Source organism: Gouania willdenowi, chromosome 10 (assembly GCF_900634775.1).
Source record: "Gouania willdenowi chromosome 10, fGouWil2.1, whole genome shotgun sequence".
Classification (NCBI taxonomy): Eukaryota; Metazoa; Chordata; class Actinopteri; order Blenniiformes; family Gobiesocidae; genus Gouania; species Gouania willdenowi.
The window spans coordinates 41,187,519-41,208,104 of NC_041053.1; the positions used below are offsets into that span (position 1 = coordinate 41,187,519).

Genomic DNA, 20,586 nt, shown 5'->3' on the forward strand with positions numbered 1-20,586 from the left:
ATGAGTAGTACGTTCGCATGAGTAGTACGTTAGCGTGAGTAGTACATTAGCATGAGTAGTAAGTTAGCATAAGTAGTAAGTTAGCGTGAGTAGTATATTAGCATGAGTAGTACGTTAGTTTGAGTAGTACGTTAGCATGAGTAGTACGTTAGTATGAGTAGTACGTTAGCATGAGTAATAGGTTAGCATGAGTAGTACGTTAGTATGAGTAGTACGTTAGCATAAGTAGTATAATAGCATGAGGAGTACGTTAGTATGAGTCGTACGTTAGCATGAGTAGTACGTTAGGATGATGTTTACAACACGGCCTAAGTCTCAGCGATGGAGCTAACTGCTAAAGCTAACTGCTAATGCTAACTGCTAAAGCTGTCATGCCATGCAAAGAGTCTGTGATAATCATCACATCAACATGTCTGATTAACAGGAGACAAAAAGTTTGAGCCTCAAACAATCAGTTGTTACTTTACCAGAACAGTGAGTGTGTTTGTGTGTTTGTGTGTGTGTGTGTGTGCGTGTGTGTGTGTACGTGTTTCATTGAAAAAAACACACAATAAAAGACGCACACATTACATCTCTATCGTCAAACTCAGTCAGATTTTTCCTTTCATCTGTTATTCCTTCGTCATTGGAGCAGAAAATCCTCAGCAGAGAAGCCCAGACGTTTCTCCTCTACCAGTCTGGGGGGAAGGGGGGTGTTCCCAAGCCTGCACAGAGGTGTGGTCTCTGGTATTACTGGGAAATGATTGTATGCTTCACATCTATCTGGTGTCGTGGTTCTGCTTCGAGGGATTAAACTTTAATTATGGACGCCGGCGTGACAAAGGGGCCGATTGATTGGCCCGTGGCCACGGGGTTTGTGGGGGGTTTCTATAGCAACGGGCAGCAGGTCCTTCATCACGCAGAGAGACAGGAAACATTAAGGAGCTGTCAGGGAATCACAGCACACGCATATACAGTACTTACGTAACACACACACACACACACACACACACACACACACACGCACAGTTACACACACACACACACACACACACACACACACACGCACAGACACACACACACACACACCATGCTGTGGGAGTCCGTGCAGGCTGGAGCGTGACGCCACATGAATAATTTCTGATGATGTTTTTGCGCTGCAGGTGAAACAGACAGAGGAACGTAGAAAAATCCCACGCCCCCCGAACACCTCGTATCTGCTGCAGCAGGTTGTTTTTCCTCCTGATGTGTTTAAGGTCATCGTCTGCATCTCCTCATGTTTCACAATCTTCTCCTGTTTGTTTTTAAATGTTCTGATGAATTTAAAACTTTTGTTTTTCTTTTGATTTACTCGAAACACAAAGTTTTTAAAAAGGAGAGAAAACGCAGTCGAGCTTTCTTTTTATTTCTATTATTATTTTATTTAGTTTTATTTCTTCCTTTGTATGAAGGAAATGTTTGTAAGGAATATGGAACAGCTACTGTACAGACTGTCTGCATGTTAATACAGCATAAACACATTTTTCTTTGATTTGAGACAGAAATTAAATCAAAGTTTCTCAAACTTTCTTTTATTTCTGAATCCAGTTTCTTTCCTTTGTCCAACGGCAACATTTCGGCAACAGTATTTATTCCAGTGGTTCACAACCTTTTTTGGATCGTGACCCCATTGTGATATCAAGAAGTTCTGTTGATCCCAAAGACATTTTTTTGTAGACTTTATCTTTATGATCATATTTGAGCTCAGATATTTATATGTGTATATATATATATATTTTTTTTTTTTACTGCATTTTAGTTGACCGAGATTTATGTTTCACAATGTGAAAGTATAGAAATACAGTTGTTTTAGATCGTGTGTTGTTTTGATCAAAAAAAGAATATTACAAAATAAATTTTAGGCAGCCCCACATGGAGTCCCGACCCCAAGGTTGAACAATTTTAGTGACTCCTGAATAGATTTAATTCTATAGTTTTGACAATTTAGATTTGACATTTAGATTTAGATTAACCATTTAGATTTAGATTTAACTTTTAGATTTAGATTTACCATTTATATTTATATTTACGTACATTTAGATTTAACATTCAGATTTAACATTTAGATTTAAATTTTACTTTTAGATTCATGTTTAACATTTAGATTTAGATTTAACATTTAGATTTAATATTTGGATTTAACATTTGAATTTAACAGTTGGATTTAACATTTGGATTTAAATGTATCATTTAGATTTATTTTCAATATTTAGATTTACATTTAACATTTAGATTTATTTTCAATATTTAGATTTACATTTAACATTTAGATTTAACATTTAAATGTAACATTTAGTTTTACATTTAGATTTACATTTAACATTTAGTTTTAACATTTAGATTTGCCAGTTGTCGCCCCATATTAATGTGCCTGAATGGAGGATTTTTTTCATGTTAGTACATTTAGGAACTGATCTATTCTGTTCATGTCTGTGACAACGACGGGAACAGATCTGTTATTTACACAAATGTGGTTTTTATTTAATCATAAAAATGTAAAAAGTGGATTTAAATGTTGAAACTGATGAGGTGTGTGTGTGTGTGTGTGTGTGTGTGTGTGTGTGTGTGTGTGTGTGTGTGTGTGTTGGAGCATATTGAACGATGCTATCAGAGGAGAAGTGACAGCTCGGCGCTGCTTTATTTACTTTCCCGGCTGTGGTCAGAATGTGAAGCTCCTCTCACTGAGGCTGTGGATCAGCGTGTCATCAATCACACACACACACACACACACACACACACACGCCTTATTTACAAACGTGAATGCAGTGGCGTATTTATCCTGACATGGTTTATGATTAGCACAGGACCTGATGGAGCAGTAATGGAAGTGATGGAACACCAACACACACACACACACACACACACACACACACCCACAGGAAGAAGTTTGCACAGATTAAGGAGGTGATAGGAGTAGAGCAGCTCGGTGACTCAGCATATTCCAGGAAAACTGTTGGAGCTGTTGATGTTGCTGGTGTTTCTGAGAAGCTCCGCCTTGTTTCTGCTGCTGGTTCCACGTCCTGGATTAGCTGCAGAGAAGCTTTAATGAGACAGACAGGCTTTGTGTTAGTCAGTCAGAGCCAGAGGCGGAGTTTGAGATTCTAGAATTAAATATGTAGACCGGAAAATAAACAACAGCTTTTTAATGTTCATTTTTAACAACACACAGCCACAACAACCTAGCGGCATGGTGACCTAGCGGCATGGCGACCTAGCGGCATGGCGACCAATCGCATAGCGATGCGTTCCCTCGACTCAGAAGTGTTTCAACCTGTGCGTCACGTTGACAACGTAGGTCCTGACACAGAACCATTAACCACACTTAAGTTCTCAGTAAAATGGTCCCAAACTTTTCAGACTTTAGGTTGGTTCTTTTTCTCATAGGATTCATGAGTCCTGATTCAAGACAAAGATTCAAGTCTTTAACTCAGATCTCTCAGTTGTCTGTGGATCATCTCTGTGACTGTGTGTTTCTTCACTTTTTTTGACCTTGGTGTATTTCTCTCTCTCCATCCTGCGTCCTCGTATAAATCCTCTGGACTCGACTTTCCCATCGTCTTCATCACCTCCTGGACTCGAGGGCTCACTGAGATGTTCAGAAACGCCGACTGCACATCGTCTGATAAACCAGTGTGAGCGAATGTGACTTTCAAAAACACGCCGACGTGTCCTTTTCTGCCGTTTTCAATTTCCACATGATGACAATCAAACACGGGCGGCCGAGGGGAAGTGAAGCAGAATCAGAGCCGGGAATGGTTTTTCTCTCCCAGGCTATTTATGGAGCCGACCCTGATGTATAAACACAGAGCGTTTTATATGTACGACGGGGGAAGGCTATCATTTGAAATGCAGTCGACATAATTCAAACGTCTCCCGGGCTCCGCCACCGATACCAGGTTCACAGTCCATCGGTTCCCATGAAAAGAGAACAGTTTTACAAAGTGCGTGTCCACATGTCCTTGAATAATAACAACATCAATATTCAATGTTTCCATTACCGCCTGCAGTGGCGACAGCGCCGAGCCTCGGGTGCAGCCGCGGCGTCCGGCGAGGAGTGCAAATAACTGCTGGAAGCACCCGGTGGGAAGGCTATCATGGAGATAATGTACATTTTGTTCATTTTAGGAGGAAAGTTAGTAAATATTTGATTCCTGTGTTTGGTGCCGACTTTGTTCTGCTGCACAATTTCTCTTCTTCTGTGTTTTTAGCACAACGTTAACATGTGCATGTGCAATAAGACACTGATGCACTAACTAAGCCTGTGATTGGTTCCTGACAGAGTATTAGCTGCTAGCATATAGTTCTCAACCTTTTCAGCCAACGAACCCCAAAATAAAGGTCCCAGAGAGCGAGGACCCCCACTGTAGCTGAACATGAACATTGAAGAACAGTCATGTGGAGACAGGACCATCTATAAGGGGGAATAAAGGGGAGAGATTTTTGGGGTCCATCCATAAAGTCAGTAAAATGATGGTCCATTGTTCTATGAATCTGTGATAACCACATTTATTTATTCATCTGAATAATATCCACTGTTATCCAGGAACATTTATTATTATTATTATAGTCATCTTAAAGATGGAAATCCTGGTTTTAATCACTAATAAAATGGTTCAAAGTGAATCAAAATGGTGAAAAGGTGGTGGATGGAGCGTTTTTCTGCACAACAGCCTTTTGATAGAGGAGACAACCTTGAGCGGATAGCTTTGGGAGCCAAAGTTGATACGTTTTTGTTGAAAAGATTTTGGTCGATGGCATTGAGAGACTGACTGATTCATTCCATAATTCCAGATTTGGATGAGATGCAAAGAGAGGCTCCTATAGATTCACAAGATGGGACAGCAGGGACAGATACGGTGAGAAAGAGGGAGCAGAGAAAACGCAACCCCCCTCGTCGAGAAGCAGAAGAAAAATGTAGCGTAAATGAGCAAAATGTGTCAAACAATCATGAAAAAGGATAAAAATGTGGAACAAAAAGAGGCAAAATGTAAAGAAAAAAAGGAACCAAGTGTTATTTGTTGGGCAAAAGGAAGCTTATTTAAATGAAAAGTGGCAAAAATGGCTAAAAAATCGATAAAAATTGGAGCTAAAATCTGAACAAACAAAAAAGTGTAACTTTTTTTTAGAAAATGGAACTCAGGAAGTTGCAAAATGGACAAAGAAAAAGATAAAAAGTGGTTTAAAAGTTTCCCTTCACAACCACACGTATGTCAGGACATGGTGCACGTTGAGGTGTGTTTCATGTGGGGGTGTGGCAGAAATGTTGGTGTTGAGACGTAGCTGATCATTTTCAAGGATTATGTCATAAACTTTCCTGCAATGTTCTGTGCAAATATAATGTCTATGATTTCCTTTTAGACGGGTAAAGAGAGGGGCGGAGCTGTTAACTGATCACCACCTGGTGGTGAGTTGGCTCCGATGGCGGGGGAGGATGCCGGTTAGACCTGGCAGACCCAAACGTATAGTGAGGGTCTGCTGGGAACGACTGGCAGTCTCCCGTCAGAAGGAGCTTCAACTCCCACCTCCGGGAAAACTTCAACCATGTCTCGGAGGAGGCGGGGGACATTGAGTCCGAGTGGGCCATGTTCCGTGCCGCTGTTGCTGAGGCGGCCGATCGGTGCTGTGGCCGCAAGGTAGTCGGTGCCTGTCGTAGCGGCAATACCCAAACCCGTTGGTGGACACCGAGGGTGAGGGATGCCGTCAAGCCGAAGAAGGAGTCCTACCGGGCCTTTTTGGCCTGTGGGACTCCGGAGGCAGCAGACAGGTACCGACGGGCCAAGCAGAGTGCAGCCACGGCGGTCGCCGAGGCAAAAGCCCGGACATGGGAGGAGTTTGGTGAAGCTATAGAGAACGACTTCCGGACGGCTTCGAAGAGATTCTGGACCACCATCCAGCGTCTCAGGAGGGGGAAGCAGTGCACCGTCAACACTATGTATGGTGCGGATGGTGCGCTGCTGACCTCGACTCGAGACGTTGTGGATCGGTGGGGGGAATACTTCGAAGACCTCCTCAATCCCACCGACACGCCTTCCAATCAGGAAGCAGGGTCCAGGGACCCGAGAGTGGGCTCTCCTATCTCTGGGGCTGAGGTTGCCGAGGTGGTTGAAAAGCTCCTCGGTGGCAGGGCTCCGGGGGTGGATGAGATCCGCCCGAAGTTCCTCAAGGCCCTGGATGTTGTGGGGCTGTCATGGCTGACACGACTCTGCAACATCGCGTGGACATCGGGGGCAGTGCCTCTGGATTGGCAGACCGGGGTGGTGGTCCCCCTTTTTAAGAAGGGGGACCGGAGGGTGTGTTCCAAATATAGAGGGATCACACTCCTCAGCCTCCCCGGTAAGGTCTATTCAGGGGTACTGGAGAGGAAGGTCCGCCGGATAGTTGAACCTCGGATTCAGGAGGAGCAATGTGGTTTTCGTCCTGGCCGTGGAACTGTGGACCAGCTCTACACCCTCAGCAGGGTCCTTGAGGGGTCATGGGAATTTGCCCAACCAGTCCACATGTGTTTCGTGGACCTGGAAAACGCATTTGACCGTGTCCCTCGGGGATTCCTGTGGGGGGTCCTCCGGGAGTATGGGGTATCGAACCTCCTGATAGGAGCTGTTCGTTCCCTGTTTGACCGGAGTCAGAGTCTGGTTCGCATTGCCGGCAGTAAGTCGAAATCGTTTCCGGTGAGGGTTGGACTCTGCCAGGGCTGCCCTTTGTCACCAATTCTGTTCATAACTTTTATGGACAGAATTTCTAGGTGCAGTCAGGGCGTTGAGGGGGTCCGGTTTGGGGGCCTCAGTATTGCATCACTGCTTTTTGCAGATGATGTGGTCCTGTTGGCTCCAACATACCGTGACCTTCAACTCTCACTGGATCGGTTCGCAGCCGAGTGTGAAGTGGCCGGAATGAGAATCAGCACCTCCAAATCCGAGTCCATGGTTCTCGACCGGAAAAAGGTGGAGTGCCTTCTCCGGGTTGGAGATGAGGTTCTGCCCCAGGTGGAGGAGTTCAAGTACCTCGGGGTCTTGTTCACGAGTGAGGGAAGGATGGAGCGAGAGATCGACAGGCGGATTGGTGCGGCGTCTGCAGTGATGCGGAGTCTGCACCAGTCCGTCATTGTAAAAAGGGAGCTGAGCCAAAAAGCGAAGCTCTCGATTTACAGGTCGGTCTACGTTCCAACCCTCACCTATGGTCATGAACTTTGGGTCATGACCGAAAGAACAAGATCACGGGTACAAGCGGCCGAAATGAGTTTCCTCCGTAGGGTGGCTGGGCTCTCCCTTAGAGATAGGGTGAGAAGCTCAGTCATTCAGGAGGGGCTCAAAGTAGAGTTGCTGCTCCTCCGCATTGAGAAGAGCCAGATGAGGTGGCTCGGGCACCTAATTAGGATGCCCCCCTGAACGCCTCCCTCGTGAGGCGTTCAGGGCACGTCCCTCCAGAAGGAGGCCCCGGGGAAGACCCAGGACACGCTGGAAAGACTATGTCTCTCGGCTGGCCTGGGAACGTCTCGGGGTCCCCCCGGAAGAGCTGGAGGAAGTGGCCGGGGAGAGGGAAGTCTGGGCCTCCCTACTGAGGATGCTGCCCCCGCGACCCGGAAACGGCTAAGCGGAAGAAGATGGACGGATGGATGGATGATTTCTTTTTACCAATAGGTGGCGCTGTGACTATGAATGACAGTTGAGTTAAACCATAACTTATTTTTTTGGCAAACTCTTAATAACTTCCATAAGCGTCACTCTCGCTCGTGCGCTTCGCGATCCTTGTGAATCCTGTTGTGGTAGAAAGAAATAACTATTTACCCAGATCAGGGAAATCCTCAGTGTACTGAAGTAATAGTTCTTCAGTACACTGAAGAATTCTGACATCATCACTCTCTACAGTGATGATGTCAGAATTCTGTAGAAAGTTCCACAGTGATGATGTCATCAATCCAAGCTGGGAAACAATACAATTTTCAAGGGGGCGCTATTGAGTCATTTTGCCATTTATGTGTAACAAAATATCACATTTTTCACCAGTTCTAATATGAGCCTCAAAATGTGATCATTGCCTCTTTAAAAAAAAAAAAAAAAATTAATAATAATAAAAACGAGGTGCGTTATAATAGAGTCCTACGCATCGTTGTGCCTGGGCCCTAATTAAGAAATAAAGAGCCACATGTTGAGAATCACTGACTTAATAACAGCTTTATTATGGTTTTAGTAAATGAATTTAATGAATTAAATTGAGAGTCGACATTTGTTCCTTCCTTCCTTTTTTCATTTTTTTCCTTCCTTCCTTTTTTCATTTTTTTCCTTCTTTCCTTTTTTCATTTTTTTCTTTCCTTCCTTCCTTTTTTCTTTCCTTCTTTCCTTTTTTCCTTTTTTCTTTTTTTTCCTTCCTTCCTTCCTTCCTTTTTTCCTTCCTTCCTTCCTTCCTTTTTTCATTTTTTTCCTTCCTTCATTCCTTCCTTTTTTCCTTCCTTCCTTCTTTCCTTTTTTCATTTTTTTCCTTCCTTCCTTCCTTCCTTCCTTACGGCCGTGAATCCTCGGTGGAGCTACGATCCGATTGAATTAAAGTCACCATTTATCCCGCGGTGCTCCGGCTGGTTTGTGTCGTCACAAAGAGACGAGAACCATCATCCGACAGCATCCGACACACCTAACTACAGCTGACGTTCACCACTGACACCTCCTCACACATCCTACTTCATTGTTTTACAGATGCATTCTGACGTTTGTGTTCCCGCGCTGTGTCTCAGGTGATGTTTGTCCTGTTTAAAGAAAAGGATCAGTGAAAGTGCAGCTGTGTGACCTTCACACGTTGTTTTAACGTTTTATTGTTTTATCACAAAAACTGTCTCCAAATGAAATCAGATATGTCAGAGTTAATGTAAATAAAAAGAGAGAAAACCAGGAAAAAAGAGAGAGAGAGAAAAAGAAAAAGGAGTTAGCGTTGATCAGAGGAAATCCAGCTACTGTATGTAGTACAGGCCCAAAAAATAATGAAAATGACAATAAGAACACACATGTTAAAAACATTTGTCTTATGTTCTGTGGCCTTTGAATCACATTTTCATACAATATGATAAAAGTTGCCCATCACTAGACACTGTGAGGGGGTTCAACAAACAAAGAATTTTTTTTAAGATAATTTTCCATTTTTCTGCAATTTCACAAAACTTTTCATATTTCAACCAATATTTTTACCACTTTTTGCTACATTTCTCCCATTTCTGACACATTTCAATGACTTTTCTACACATTTTTTCCACTTTCAAGACATTTTCAGAACTTATGACCACATTCACAATTTGTCATGGCCATTATTTGCCAGTTTAAACTAATTGTTTCAATTTTGACACTTTGAACCTTTTGGCCACTCTAATTAAGTTTTTAACTAATTTCTGTCCATTTTCAACAACTTTTCCTCAGATTTGAGCTCCAATTTTTATCGATTCTTTAATAATTTTTGCCACTTTTCATTTAAATAAGCTTCCTTTTGCCCAAAAATAACACTTGGTTCCTTTTTTTCTTTACATTTTGCTTCTTTTTGTTCCACATTTTTGTCCTTTTTCACGATTCTTTGACACATTTTGCTCATTTACGCTACATTTTTCTTCTGCTTCTCGACGAGGGCGGTTGCGTTTTCTCTGCTCCCTCTTTCTCACCGTATCTGTCCCTGCTGTTCCATCTTGTGAATCTATAGGAGCCTCTCTTTGCATCTCATCCAAATCTGGAATTATGGAATGAATCGGTCAGTCTCTCAATGCAATCGACCAAAATCTTTTCAACAAAAACGTATCAACTTTGGCTCCCAAAGCTATCCGCTCAAGGTTGTCTCCTCTATCAAAAGGCTTTTGTGCAGAAAAACGCTCCATCCACCACCTTTTCACCATTTTGATTCACTTTGAACCATTTTATTAGTGATTAAAACCAGGATTTCCATCTTTAAGATGACTATAGTAATAATAATAAACATGGATATTATTCAGATGAATAAATAAATGTGGTTATCACAGATTCATAGAACAATGGACCATCATTTTACTGACTTTATGGATGGACCCCAAAAATCTCTCCCCTTTATTCCCCCTTATAGATGGTCCTGTCTCCACCTTTATTTTGAGGGTCGCAGGTTGAACAGGTTGAGAACCACTGTCTTACATCAGCAATGCCAACACCAGTAATAGTGCTGGGATAAGCATTGGTGACAGTTCGATGGAAACCAAGATAGGGAATAGAAAGAAAGGGAAAAATATATCACATAAAATGAGTGAAAAATATATACAAAATTCCTCCAAAAACATACAAAAATACATAAAATGACCAACAAAAAAAAACCCACATAAAAATGAGTGAAAATTATACAAAATCCCTCTAAAAACAAATTAAAAAAAATTACTGAACATGAAACAGACAGCAAAAAAAAGAAGAAAAAAATACATAAAATGACAACAAACACATGTAAAATGAGTGAAAAACAGACAAAATGACAACAAATACATAGAAAGCTACAGAAAAATACATAAAACGACAACAAAAACACACAGTGAGTCAAAAATACACAAAATGACAGTGAAAATATACAAAATGCCTGTAAAAACATGCATAATTACAGAAAATTATGCAAAGACAGCAAAAAAAAAAAAAACATTCAAAGTTAAGGAAAACACACAAAAAGATGAAAAGAATACACAAAACAATTATAAAAACATGAAAACAAAAACACACAAAACAAGCACATAAAGCCTGTGTTGTTTGGTGTATTAATGCTCAGGTTGGTTATCATTTTAAAAGCTGACGTGTTTGTTCATAAAACAATCACATGTTTGTGTCCCCACTGTGGTACGTGTGTTTCCCAGTTTGCATGTTCTCCCTGAGGACGTACAGAAGTCTGATGTATGGACGTGAAACAATCAACACCAACAAATGCAGTGAGAAGCGTTTCTCGTCCTCTCTGAATATAAAAAATGCCTCTAAACATATTTAAAGCTACAGGGAAACAAATAAAACAACAAGAAAAAACACATAAAATGAGTTAAAAAATGTGGATAAAAAGAAGGAAAAAAGCTGAAACTAATGCATGAAGAATGGAAGGTTTGGGAAAGCAGGAGGAACTTTTCCAAAGAGCAGGAATGATGGAAGCAGAGGCTGAGCTCCTCTTTAGCATCTATTAATGGCGTGAATTGAAATCTCTGAAATCCATTCCAGAAACAATTTAAAACTCCAACCGTAGACGAGTCGATTCGGGGCAGATTTCAGGGCGGCTCCGCGATGTGACCAGACATGTAATTACCCACAGCTCCTGCATGTACAAACAAATTCCCACTTTTATAATCTTATTAGGAGATTAAGAGGGATCGGCGAGGGCTTTGAGCACGGCTGTCTGCGAGAAGGTGGTGGGCCCCACAAAGAAAAAGAAAGTTATTTACTCCTTAATGGATTTCATTTTCACTTTCTCGCTTCAAAAAATCAGTTTGTAAATGTGTTCGGCTGCTGAATACACACACACACACACACACACACACACACTGAAGTCTATCAGACGGAGACGTAGAAGCAGGAGATGGGATGATTGTTGTCTGGATGGATTCAAACGACAACCAAACACACAGAGAGAGAAAAACAGGCCCCAAATAAAAGCTGCAGTTTATATTTTATGTGTCACTGAAAATAATCCCATTAAAAAAGCCATTTGTTCCACTTCCAGCAGCCGCTCAGTGATTGTCCCGCCATCACGGAGCTGAAGAGGAGCAGCAGGAAGGAAAAGGATTATTGTTGGTCCTTCTTCATCATCTTCTGTGTTAGAAAGCTCATTAATAACTGGTGTCCATGTTGGACGGTTCTCAGCATCTGGTCCTCCAGGATGGAAACCATCAGCTTCATCTGAGACATCATCACTGATGGATCCTTTCAAAACCATCTACAAGTTATTTCAGGAAGATTACCTAACCTAACCTAACCTATATAACTAATAAATGTCACTGAAATATTATTATTATTATTATTATTATTATTATTATTATTATTATTATTATTATTATTATTATTATTTCATATTATTATTATTATTATTGTTATTATTTTTATTACTCAAAGTGACAACAGAAAGATTATAAAAATATATAAAACAATAAAACTAGACAGAATGCCGCCAGAAAATTCAAATTAACATAAAAATTCACACAATGATAAACAAAATACAATTAAATGATTCCAAAAACACACAAAATTGCAGAAAATCCCACAGACAGCAAACCCCCCCCCCACTAAGTTAAGAAAAACACACAAAAAGATATAAAATAATACACATAATGGCGAAAAGAAGATTAAAAACGCACTGAACAATGAAAATATGCAAAAACATAGTGACATAGATACGTAAAATGAGTGAAAAATACTCAAAATGACAACAAAAATATACAAAATGCTTCCAAAAACGCATACAAAGCTACAGAAAAATACATAAAATGACAACAAAAACACACAGTGAGTGAAAAATACACAAAATGACAGTGAAAATATACAAGAAAGAAAATTATGCAAAGACAGCAAAAAAAAAAAAAAAAAAAACATTCAAAGTTAAGGAAAACACACAAAAAGATGAAAAGAATACACAAAACAATTATAAAAATATGAAAACAAAAGCACAGAAAACAAGCACATACAGCCTGTGTTGTTTGGTGTATTAATACTCAGGTTGGTTATTATTCTAAAAGCTGACGTGTTTGTTCATAAAACAATCACTGTGGTACGTGTGTTTCCCAGTTTGCATGTTCTCCCTGAGGACGTACAGAAGTCTGATGTATGGACGTGAGACAATCAACACCAACAAATGCAGTGAGAAGCGTTTCTCGTCCTCTCTGGAGCCTCACGAACCTGCGTCTGAGCGTCCAATGTTTTATTATTCATACGTTTCAGCATCCCTCATCTGCCCCCGCGGCGTCCAATCAGACGCCGATCAGTGATTTACCACGACTCAGCGTGTCGCTAACACTCCGTCGGTACCTTTTTCTCATCACTTTTGTCATCTTGTGATCAATGAAAGCTGCGTTTGTTGTGTTTTCATCATGAAGTCTATGTCATGTGTAGAGCTTTTCTCTCAGATCTTATTTGTCTTGTTTACGTGTCAGATTGGTTTGAGGAAACACATTTTTAAATAAAAGAATTCATGATGTTCCAGCAGCTGATTAGTTCTCTAATTTGCATTATTACTGTTGAAGACGTCATTAGCATTTTAGCCTCAAATGATTGTGTTGATTGATTGTGAAAATGGTGATGTTTCAACATAAAGTATCTTTATTTTTATTCTTATTCTTTCTTTTTTTTCCCACTGATGCCAAATAGTCTGTGTTTTTTCACCCAATCACAGCTCAGTATGCTAATGAGCCTGACCATTGGTCCAGGGTCAGCTAAAGCTACGTTAGCATCGTCGTAGCGATTCATGTCGTGAGATTCTAAATAATTCATGAATTATATGTTTCTATTATGTTATTTTCTACGTGTGAGTCTGTTCTCCTCACTATGTATTCTATTTATTCTATTTGAGATTATTATGATTTAAATAATATGTTGACGTTACTGTTTTAATAAGATAATACAGGATTATTTCTGTATTTTTTAGGCCCAACTCTGTTGCCTTGGTTTGAAAACTCACACATGGCTCAAATCTGGAGACGTTCTATATATTTAATTCTTTTATTTTTATTTATTTTTTGCCTCTGTTGATATAATATATATATATATATATATATATATATATATATATATATATATATATATATATATATATATATATAATATGGTTCTTAGAACAAATGGAGATGGTTAAAAATAGCACCTTACCTTGTTATGTTGTGTTTTCGTTACTTTAAAGGATGTATTCACACACTCTATTTAAATATTATTTTAACTGTATAATGTTGGACTTTTGTAACAAATTGTCAAAATATAATTACTTGGTAATTATTTTGTCTTCATGGTGTCTGAATGTAAACAAACGCTTCCCTGGCTGGTTATGAATTCATAATAAATAATTGATGCATAGCTTTATTATTCCTCTTTTTGGAGGTGGTACCCCTGTGTTATATAATAAATAGTCATAACCTAAGGTACTAATCCCTCTACACAGCGTCATGTAGGAGGAGCTACTTTTCCATGATATATTTTTTTTTACCTAAAAGACATTTAAGATACATTTAAGAAAAAATACTGAGCTAATATTTAGAAAAAAAAGGAAAAAACTGCCAGATATCGACTCTTTTTATTCTGAAAAACACACTATTATATTGGAAAAGAAGACGTGGTGAAATTAGTGGGAAAAATGTGGTTAATATATGGAAATAAATGGAATGAAATGTAAATTGTTTTTGATTTCCTTGATTTTGATTTTGAAATGCGTCTCTGTGAGAAGGAAGGAACCTTTTTTTAATGGGGAATACGTGTTTCTGGGGACCATTTATTAGGGGCAGCGCCCTCCTCCTCCCATCATGGATGCATTAAACAGCTCCTAAACCACCTGAAACCCCATTAAACTGCCAAAAAACTGCGTAAATCATCAGTGACTCCTAAACACAGAGTCCACCAGTGCCTGCTTAACTTTAATGTGCCTCTGAAACTGTTTCTCGTGTAGAGCAGCAGCTTCACCTGCTCAGTGTGTGTTAACATCTCACCAAAGCTACAGAAGATCTGTGGGAAACGTTGTGTGTTGTTGTGGATCAGACCATTGGTACCAGTGTAATGTACTGACTGTTTCATATGCAGTGAAATGTTCCAGTTTTCATTGATATGTGTTTACAGAGAAGTTGATCATATTAGAACTGAAATGACTATTTTCTGCATTCATTTGGTTTTTAATGATTTAAAGTTAATTTGTACAAACGTCATTACCAATATTTTGAAACATTATTTAGTCTCAGTCTTTCCTTAAAGACGTAAACATAACACAAGGTCATGTGACTAGTTGTGGTCAGTGTGTGTTAATGTGCTGTACACTGTGTTTTGTAATTCCTGTGAAATGGATTCAGTGCAGTAGATAAATTCTGAATTTCTTAAGTGACACAGATATTGTGATGCATCGTGGGTGAAATTTCCCGCAATATATTGATTATTGCTGTATCGTGATATCATCGTTATCGCGGGCAAAAATATTGTGATATATGGTATGGTGAGGTCACCCAGCCCTAGTAGACAGTATATACTGAGTCTATACATTGAGTGTTTACAACACAGCCTAGGTCTTTGTTTCTCTCTGACAAACACTTCCTTGTTGCTTCCACACCTCTTTTCACATTCCCTCTCCATCCGTCGTGTCCAAACGCATCCGCTCTCGTCTGAGCAAACATCTTATTCACACGCTGCTGCTGCTTCAGCGACTGTCTCACACTCCTGTTGTTACTTGGATCTTTTTATTCCACTGGTGACGGCGTCAGCATTCTAATCCTGCTTTCTTCTCCCGTGTTTCCACGTGTCTGAGGTTGGAGTGTTCGAAAGGATCCGTGTTCCGTCTCCCAGGTCCAGACTCTGTCCCTGTTTCCCGCGAGCCGCTGTGGAAGGAATCATCTGCTCCAACACCGTGCCGGAGCAGATGGTGGGCTCTATTTTTGTTCAGGCTTGTTAACCTTTCCTGAAAATAAGTGAAAACAGACGGCGCCATCTGTGAGCAGCTTCCACACTTGAAAAGTTCTCCAGAAAAACTCACACAGCGTGGCACTTTCTCTCTGAGCTTGGAGATAAATCAGCGCTGAGGTACTAAGGAGAACCTGTTTGTTCTCCACTGAAGGAACATCTGGATCAGAAGACGAGCCTCATTTGTCCCAATATTCAGCAGTCATTTATTTATTATCTACTTTTGGATTCTAGTCCCCAACAAAACCTCCAGTGCTTTTAATCCAGTAGTCCTAGACTGACTGGAAGCGGTTAGAAAACATCTGATGATGTTTACAGCTTGTCTTGTCTCGGTTTATGTTTCGAAATGTCTCTAATTCTATTTGGTTGGTCCTTTTTCATAGTGGTGCACTGATTTTTTTATTTAATTTTTATAACTGACATTAAAGAAGCAGTATTATAAAAAAAACACTTTCTAATGGTTTATCTACAGTGATAAGTGTAAAAAGTTCTGTATCCTCCTCTCTTATTACACATTTTGTAAAAAAAATCAGCTCCAAACGGGACAGTTGGATTTTTCTCAAGTTGTGATGTCACCTAGCGGAAACTCCTCCTCATGACAATCCTGGCTCCTCCTACCCTATAATAATGTGAGCTCCTCCCTCTCAACCTACCTCACAGGTAAAACAAACATAGGTTGATATCACAGTTCAATTATTTACCTATAAAGCAAGTAGTGTTGTCAAAAAACTTGACACTGAATGAAGTATCGATACCAAAAAGTGAGTATCAGTATTCAGCAACACTGAAGTATTATACAGTTATCATTAACGTTAACCCGGCCGGCGGCACATGTTAACGTTAAGCCACCTTAGCTCTCTCATATTAAGCTAGCGGCTATGGCTAATAATAAAACGACCAACGTTAACGTGGGAGCTAGGCAGCAAACGTTTACAGTCGTGCCCGTCTGTAACATAAACACACTATGTTTAATTAAAGGACAATACAATTATTTTTGTCTGAAAGTGTTGTTTTTCTCTTTAAGTCCCAGAAATGAAGCTGAGAAAAGTCAACGAGCAGCTACTAGACAGAAACCATGGCAACCTGAGACTCCGCCTACCCTACCAGCTTTTTTTGACCAGCAAAGAAAATATGCAGCCAAGTCACCAGAAGCACAAAAAGGGCTGTAGTCGAACAGTTGAGATATTCATTTTCATACCTTCACTATGATCAGAACAGTTGTTTTTAAATTTGCCACATTGTTCTTAAAAATGTTTAATAGTTAGTTTTTGTTTTGCGCTATGCTCTTAAAAAAAGGTATTTAAGTTTTAATTGTTTAAAGACGCTGCTAAATTTTGTTATACTTTCTCAAAAGAGTGTAATAGTTTTTGTTGTTTACAAGTGTTAAATGTTGCACTACATTTCACTTAAAGGAGACATATCATGGTTTTAAATCCTTCCTTTTTACATATAAATCATACAGTTGTGGTCTATATAAAGCAGAACTGCAATGCTTGGGTCTGAATTCCTCATTATTATAGCTCCACCCCTTTTCTGATGTGCTTCTGAGAGCAACTCGTTTTGGTGCTGTCTCTTTAAATGCAAATGAGACACTTCATACCCCGCCCCCTCTCCAGGTTGCAGAGGTGACACTCGGTTCAACTCCACCCTGTTCGGCCATTTTTGTAGTTTGATAGAAGAGATACGATTATTTAGCGGCGCAGAAACTTTTTATTCACACGTTATTTACAAAATGTCAACAACAGAAGACTTGTTTTATTTATTCAGTTCATTTCCGACATGGTTGCAATCACAGAAATTCACTTTGACATTCAGAGCAAAATCACGTCATTGTTTTTTTTTTTTTTTTGTCCTCTTGCATGCCGGAAAGGGCGATGGAAAAAAGCATTTTGATTATCCAGATCCGTCCCCTGATTTGAACACAGATAATTTTACATCAAACCTTGTTTCTTCCCTAGTCAAACATTCTCATCTTCTTCATAATTTCATCTTTTCATAAACGTCTCTTTTTTTTTTTTTTTTTTGTCCTTTTTTATGTGATGTGTTCTCGTCTGCAGTCATTGTTCCTGTTGTTACTCCTCTTCACTGTCCTTTTTCTCCGTATCTCCTCGAGCTTTCTTTTCCAGTCGTTGTTTACGTTCCTCCAACTCTCCAAACGAAAAGTTCTTCTTCTCTCGGAGTACCTTCATATCCTCTGAGAGTCGCCTCAGCATACGATCCATCAGAAAGGCACATGCACATACACATACCCCCATCATTAGCAGGCCAAAGATCATAACCCCTAGCAGATAGATGTCCTCCACATCTTCTACTGTCAGACGGGAGAAACAGAGCATCTGGCTTCTCCCTCGTGCATCCATAACATATCCACCTGGGTATGTGTCCTTTGGACACGCTGGTTCGTGCTGTAGCAATTGCCTCGTCGTGAAAATTTTGTCAATGGTGCTCAATGACCAGTTGATGAGTTCCATGTCGTCGCTGTAGAGTTCGATGAAGAGTTGACTTGAGATCTGTATGTGTGTAGTAATGTTCTCCGTGTTTTCTCCTTAAATCGTTTCAGATTAACGGATTGTTGTGTCTCTGCGTCAAGGCTATTCCAGAGGTTCATGGCTCTATACACAGTACTATGTTTGCCAACGTTTGATATGACCCTGTTTGGTCTAAACACATTATTATGTCTGAAGTCGTAGGATTTTTGTTTGTATGTGAAACGTTTTTGTATTTGATGTGGTAGTTTTTTAGATGAAGCCCTAAATGCGTGTATTTGTGTGTTGTAGTGTATTATTTCTTGCAGTTTTAGGTATTTTGCCTTCTCAAATAAATCGTTTGTGTGTGCGTTGTGTGGTACTTTATGTAAAATTCTAAATAGTGGTTCAAGATACGTTTTGTAGTTATTACCCCATATTTCGGAGCAGTAATTTAAGTGCGATGCTATGAGTGAAGAATAGATTGTTTTAAGTGATTTGGTATGTAGGATTTGTTGAAGCTTCCATAGGATGTAACTGCTTTTGGCAACTTTGTTTTTGACTATTTGTATATGTTTTTTCCAGGTCAGCTTGTCGTCCATCCACACTCCTAGTACCCTATATTCTTTTACTTCTTCTATTATTTCCTTGTTTAGTTTCAGTCTTATTTCTCCTGTTATTTTTCTCTTTCCAAATTTGATGAATTTTGTTTTACTGACGTTTAGGGCTAGTTTATTTACATCTAACCATGTCTGAATTTTTGATAATTCTTCATTTGTTGACTTTATTAGAGTTTTAATGTCTTTACCTGATCATAGGATGTTGTATCGTCTGCAAACAACGTTAGTTTGAGACAATTTGTGACTTTGAAAATGTCGTTTATGTATAGAATGAACAGTTTTGGCCCTAAAATTGAACCCTGTGGAACACCACATTGTATGGTTTGGCATTTTGATGTATGTTCTTCAAAGTCAACATATTGTCTCCTATTTGTCATATAGCTTTTAATCCATTTTAAGGCGTTGTGCTTTATTCTGTAATTTTGAAGTTTTTCTTCTAGAATATCATGATTAATTGTGTCAAAGGCTTTTTTTAGGTCCAGAAAAATTCCGAATACAAATAGTTTTTTTTCTAATGCTTCTCTTATATTCTCCGTGATGTCAATTATAGCCATTGCTGTTGAACGTCCTTTTCTAAATCCATATTGTCCTTCATGTAGTATATTATTATCTTCTATAAATTTGTCGAGTCTTTTCATGAAGAGTTTTTCCAGAATTTTTGATAATTGTGGTAATATTGATATAGGTCGATAATTAGTGAAATTCCATTTTTCTCCACCCTTGTAAATCGGACTGATTTTTGTAATTTTCATCTTTTCTGGGAAAACCCCATTCTTGAATGATAGATTACTTATATGTGTTAATGGCGTGGTTATTTCAGCTGTTATGGTTTTTATTAGACTCATAGTTAGATTATTAACGTCTCTGGATTTTTTTGAGGTACAGGTAGTGATTATTCTGTCCACCTCTGCTTCTGTTACTTCTTCAAGTACAAAGTACTTATCAATGTCTTTCTTCTCATTGTCATAATGGTTCCATTTAAGTGTTGGGTGTTTATTAATTCCTTTCTCTATGTTTTTTCCAGTATTTATGAAAAAACTGTTGAGTTCTTGTGCTATTATGTTTTTATTGTATTATTTTACATTGTTTATTATAAAGTGGTCTTCATTTTTTTCTTTGCTTTTGCGCATGGTTATATTGTTTATTATTTCCCACAATTTTTTGTTTTTGTTTTTATTCTCTTTTAATTGTTTTTCATAATATTCTCTTTTTTTTCTCTTAGTAAATTATTGACTTTGTTTCTGTATTTTTTATAACGTACTTCTGCTTTTAATGTTTTTTCTGTTATATATTTTTTATATAATTTGTTTTTCTTTTTGCATACGTTGGCTATTTTCTTATTAATCCATGGTACTTTGTTAGTTTTACTTTTGATTGTTATTTGTTTCAAAGGGCAGCATTTATCGTATATTGTTGTTATTGTGTCTGTAAATGTGTCATATGCTACGTTCACGTCTTCTTCCTTGAAAACACTCTCCCACGTCTGTCTTTTTATCTGTTGTTAAAGTTTTCTAGTTGTTTTTCTCCTTCCACTCTTCTGTATGTCTGTGTGTTATGATTTTCAAGGTTCTTCTTCTTTTTAGTGGTAAGTATCGTAAATATTGGTAAATGATCAGAGATGTCATTTATTAATATACCACTCTTTACATCTGTGTTTTGTATGTTTGTGAAGATGTTGTCTATCAGTGTTGAGCTGTGTTTATTAATTCTGGTTGGTTGCGTTATGAGAGGTTTTAATCCATTTGTGTACATGTAATTAGTAAAGTCTTCAATGTGTGTATTTTTTAAAGGATTTAAAATGTTTATATTGAAGTCTCCACATATCAGTAATCTCTTATTTTTAATTTCTTCTATCATTTTAGTTCGTTTCTCATTAAATATGTCTATTTT

At 38.9% G+C, this 20,586-nt stretch overlaps 1 long non-coding RNA gene across 1 annotated transcript in view; it reads left to right on the plus strand.

Annotated features, from left to right (window-relative positions):
* Window positions 1-5,269: 5,269 nt before the first annotated feature.
* The window catches only part of LOC114471671 (uncharacterized), an 18,374-nt gene continuing 3,057 nt past the window's right edge, over window positions 5,270-20,586 (plus strand). Inside the window, exons 1-2 of the long non-coding RNA XR_003675003.1 lie at window positions 5,270-5,280; window positions 17,669-17,673. This is a non-coding gene — a long non-coding RNA (uncharacterized LOC114471671). The remainder of the gene's footprint in view (window positions 5,281-17,668; window positions 17,674-20,586) is intronic.